Consider the following 6,000-nt stretch of genomic DNA (forward strand, 5'->3'; position numbering starts at 1 on the left):
AGCGAAAATTCTGAAAAGAGGGTTATTATTTAAATATTAAGTACTTACTTACACTACTTAGCACAGTTTTTAACGCGTTAACAACGCGTAAATATTTATACGTTTAATTCTAAAATCCCTCGGTGAACCCTCGGTGGGTAGCCTGGGTCACACTTGGCGGTTTTATTTATTTATTTACTTGATAACACCCGTGACATTTCTCGCGTGGATTTAGGTTTCTCAAAAAATTCGTAGGATGTCTTCGGTTTTTGCCGGGATAAAAATAGACGATCATCTACGGGTTGCAATTTAACTCTGTACCAAACGACTGTGTGTCAAAAAAAACGACAGACAGACAGACACACTTTCACGTTACTTTATAATACTTATTAGTACCTACTTGTTTTTTTTATGTGATGAGATGTTCTGGAACTACACTGGACAGCAAACAAATTAAAGCAAAATACATATAATGACAAGACAGCAAAGCAAATATATTCCACCATAGAGATAGTATCCTTCATCCAAGTATTCCACTGTGTGGTGCGTGAAGCGTGTGGGTGTCAATCTTGGCCGTCACCAAAAAACTTTTTGAGAACTATCGATTGCGCAGGATTATTGATGACGTATTACTACTATTTACATAAAGACGACTTATTTGCAGACGTAAATACCTGCACAATAAGTTATTGTTTATCTCGGTGCATAATCTCGGTCATAGAAATATTGAGAACGTATTTTCCTGTACATGAGGGTGTTCTATCTATGTACATAGTTAACGCAGTCACGATTTGGTACAAATTAAGGTAATCCCCTTTTAGTTAAATTTTCATTTACCGGTGTTGCAATGTGTTGCACTAATTAGGTACTTATTCTGTTTTTGATTAGATAGATATGAAATTGGAACCCCGAAACGACTTTTTAGTACGCATTTTATCATAGAAAAGGAAAAGCTGACTGACTGACCGATCTATCAAACGCACAGCTCAAACTACTGTACGGATCGGGCTAATATTTAGCATGCAGATAGCTATTATGACGTAGACGTCCTCGAAAAAAGGATTTTTGGAAATTCTATCCCTAAAGGGGTAAAACAGGGGTTTAAAATTTGCGTAGTCCACGCGGACGAAGTCGCGGGCATAAGCTAGTGAAAGATAAGTACAAAATTCAAAGTATTCTTTATTTAATGTACAAAAAGTAGTATGTTACGTCTACGTCTGAGACTTTACAATCGATTCGCGAAACATCCTAAAGTAGAGTCTACTAAGAAGAATCGGAAAGAAACTCAGCAGTCGAATCTTTTCAAGCCATAGGAACTTCTCATTGTACTCGTAGTCGTAAGTAGGTAGGTACAGCCTTTATCCAGAACTACAAAGTAGATGCTTAGCACAAAAATGTAATTTGTATCACTACAAAAATGTCGTGCCTTGTACTTTTTCCTGGGTGCTTTTTTCCCATTGTTAAACAGAACAGGTAATACCTACCTAGTCGAAAAAACAGACAATCAACTCTACGGTCGATGAACGGGAATCGTATTTAAAGTAGCGGTCAGCGGAGATGTTAAAAAATTACTTTCTAAGCATTAATCAAGGCTACTAGGCCTATCATTCAATTTCGGTCTTTTAAAGACCATGCTGCGTCGTCGTAGACGTAGAGGCATCGAAATTCGAAACGAAGTAGGTAGTAAGATGACGATCTATCGCTGCGCGCAGCGTGTTCTAGCGAGGTAACTGGTAACTTAACATATTCCTCGCAAGACGTGATAGGGGATAATGAATAAACTGTGAAAAGTAGGTAACTAAAATACATTATTGTCGCAGTTTCTATCTCTGTCAGCTAGCGAATCTTTTTAACCGCACAATAAATATAAATCTACAGTAGAGCAAAATGTGTTCGATAAGTTTATGCATATGAGGGCCTCATTGAAAATTTGCATTTTTGGCGTTATCCAGTAAATCTAATTCCTCATTATTAATTTGTAAGTACATATAAACATATTGTGGTTTTCACCCGCTTATCATAATATTTTGTTAATGTTCATTTAAACACTTTGTTTTCTCCCCATTAAGAAGTACTTTAGATTCGACCCACTGTACTACTTTTTTATTAAGATAAATGTATGTTACTTCGTCATGAGTTGACTAAATTTCGGGCCGAGTTGAGAACCACCTCCTGTTTGGAAGTCGGTTAAAAAGATACTTTGCATCCATCAGACAACCGCTTTAATTCCAGTAACCACCTACCTATAGATGTTTTTTTTACAAAACTTTGTTCAAGGTTCACTTCAGTAGGTAAGCATTTTGATAAAAAGACTTTTTGAAGAAAAAAAAAGGTTGATCGTCACACCTACATAAATAATATTATGGGTAATTATTATTATTATTATATTATATTATGTTTTATAATGTTATGGATAATTTTATTAATATGGAGATGAACATTAATAATACCAGTTTCTGGTCTAACGTGATTCGTGTTAGTCAAATTATATCTCAGTTTATAGCCTCAATAGCTCAACGGTAAAAGAGCGGACTGAATTTCGACAGGTTGCCGGTTCAAACTCCGCTCGTTGCACTATTAAATTGTCGTACCTACGCCTAGCACAACCTTTCGCTTAGTTGGAGGGGAAAGGGGAATTTAGTCATAATTAACAAGCCTAATATATAAATATTCTTTAAAAAAAAATTAAGTTATTTTTATCTATTTTTATTATAAAATAGCTTTTGTCCACGTCTTCGTCCGCGGTATATATTATGTAATTTATGGCCTACGAGTTTGATAGTTCTGGATAAATAAGCCAGAAAATGTAAAAAAAAAAAATTGGTTCAGTAAGTAAGTAGGTACCTATGGATATCACAAACATTCATGAATAAAACAAAATTTATATTTAAAACTTTTATTAGGTACAATATAAAAGTACAAAATCAATAAGTACCTAAACATAATAAATAAATTATGAAATATTTATCGCTTGTTTTCGAGTTGCATAATATAATATGTATATCTGTTACGTCCAAAGACCGAAAACACTCATCGATTGAAGAAACAGCTCACACCGCGTCGTGGAAATTGCAGAAAGACCACGACGCGAAATTCGTGTTATGGCTCTTATGAGAACGCTCACAACGCGTTGTGGAAATGAAGAAAAGCTACAATAAAACACGTTCTGAGCACTAATGAAAACGGTCACAACGCGTTCTGAGCATTTATGCTAACGTCCACGCGTTTTGGGCTGAAGAAAACCAAGAAGCGTTCTGATCACTAAACCAGTACGAAATCTGAGCACCCTGACTCCACACAGTCTTGTCGGTCCTACCCCTAGAGTGTTTTTGTGAGACAAAACTGCGTGGAATCGGAGTGCTCAGATTTCTTTCTTGTTTAGTGCTCGCGTCGTGGCTTTCCTTCATCGCCACAAGGGCGTTGGGAGCGTTTTCATAAGAGCCATAACACGAATTTCGCGTCGTGACCTTTCTGCAGTATCCACAACGCGTTGTGAGCTGCTTTTTCGTTCAATAAGCAATCTCAGTCCTTTAGCGTAATTTATCTAAGTAATACAAAACTGTGTATAGTTAATTCGCTAAAAAGTTTTTTAATCTTTTAGATACCTACGTAGTTAGGCATTTTGTTCTTAGATGCATTACAAAATACATTTAGGTATCTACTATGCGTTTCAATTGCGTAGACCATCCCCTTAACATATTGTGGAAACATAATGAAATAATAATATTTTACTCACGATACGTTCAAATTAATGTAAAGAGCTGTCTTTATTGTTCTGCTTATTTTTTCCGTACCTACCTAATTTATGATTATGTTGTGTGTATGTTTTCTTCGATGATCTTTACATTTGAAACGCATACGCATGCAGAAATAGTTATGGTAAGTTAACACACTAGCTTAGTTTTTAAAATTAGGTAGTGGTAACTTATTAATTATTATAATCACATAATATTATTATCACGCTAACCAAATTATTTATTATAATTTATAACTTTGGGCTAAAAGTGTACGTCACTGGAGAAAGTATTTTTGCTGAATATACGAGACAATAGTTATATCTATTAGGTACATTTTATATATAATTATATCTATTAGGTACATTTGTACCTAATAGATATAATTATACATAATAGAACAAAAAATCTAAATTAGGAGATGATCAATTAAACATTAAGGTAAACAAACGCATTATCGTCCATTACATTCATACTCGGGTTTTTCCAACCAAAGGAAATTATTGGGAAAGAAAATAAATCACTGTGCAGATTTGGTACCAAAAGATCATACCCACATGACGCAAGACTAGATCCTATTTTACAAAATGTGTGGCTTTTACCGCCGAAAACTGCATTCGATATTTAAATTCATAAATTTAAGATAAATTATTAAACCTAGCAAATGTTTTGATTACTGGTATATCGTTTTTATCAAATTAACAACGTTTAAGGTACAATCAAGGTGGCAACCCCTAGTACCTATACAAATTGTTCCATTTAATGTCACTTAAAGGATCTACTTAAATAAAATGTGTTAATGGGTTATTTGGAAAGGCTTGACTAATGAGAGCGTGCTCCATGACACAATAAGGCTACAGGAAAATTACGTATGTAGGTACACAGGTACTTACATACTTACTCATTTTATGGCATTTAAAACTGTATTACCTCCCTCTAAAAAGATAAGCACGATTTCATGAATAACTCTCGAGAAACCTATAATTCTTAATTAATTTGTTGACGATAGTGGTTTTTACGAAGGAAACAAAAACACGTTCAATTCTATTGTGTAACGACGAAACCATTCAATAACTTTTTAGTTTAGTGATGACTGAATTATCGAAAATGCTTGAAAATCTATTTAAAATAGTTGATTTGGTCTGATCGACAATAATTTAACGGAGTAGGTAGATACCAAGCTTTCATTTTGGCGCCCTCAAGGAGCAACAGTGGGTATGTACCTATGCAATTTTATTTATTGTTTCACGTCTTTCACATAAGTACTTAACTATTTAATTTTTTTTAGGTAAGTACCTACATCTTGTGTTTAATATTTGTTTGAATAGGTAAAATAAAGTTCATAAGTAAAGTAATTATGAGTTGACACTGATAAGCACGAGCGATGCGAGCTAAAATCAATAAGTACCTACCTGTTTACAATATTAACTGTAACTGGTCAATTTCTGTAAATTAAACACATTTTTCACTTTTCATGCTCGTAAGGTTCTTCTTAATGCTGGCTGTAAGCGGACTAAAACTGCTTTTAATGCTCTTGTGAATCAAGTATTTCCAGGTAAACAAGAATCTATCTGATGACATATGGATGACACAAAAAAAATGTAAGTACATACTGATCAAAATTTTACTGGCACTATATATACATTACATAATATATATAGTGCCAGTAAAATTTTGATCTTATGATGAGGTGATTTTATCGTTGACTTTAATATCTACCCTTGCCTTCGGCTCGACTAGATAAATGTCTCGGATAAGCCCCTTACAAAATAACAGATTTTAAAAAATGGCTTGTTTTATGTCCTTGTTGTACAATCTACTATTATTATTTTTATTCAGAGGATGCATTATTATTATCGGTATAAAGCCTAAAACCAGTTATTTTTTGTCTCCCTCTGTCTGTGCATGCCTCATACTGACGAAACGTGCGTATGGTCCGTTGCGTGTTTACGGAAATTCAATCTAATCGGCAAATCTGCGCAAATCGCAGAAACGCCGAGCTAAGTATACGGACTAAAAGCAAGTTGTTCCTTCAAATTCTCTAATGGGAAACTGAATAGAGTTACAACCTTTCGGTTAACTAAGCCTTTTTAGAAAACGCGTATTATTGCACGCTACGGGATATTAATTTTTAATATTAAAGTCCGGTCAATATAGATATTCAAGGTTACAATATTTCACATAGGGCTAAAAATTGGTACGAATGTTGGGAACATTAATATAAATCGATGGGGACTTTTCACAGTTCATTTATGTATTCTAAATTTTTTAACGTAGGTTGGGTGTT

This window comes from Maniola hyperantus, chromosome 13 (assembly GCF_902806685.2).
Source record: "Maniola hyperantus chromosome 13, iAphHyp1.2, whole genome shotgun sequence".
In the NCBI taxonomy this organism is placed as follows: Eukaryota; Metazoa; Arthropoda; class Insecta; order Lepidoptera; family Nymphalidae; genus Maniola; species Maniola hyperantus.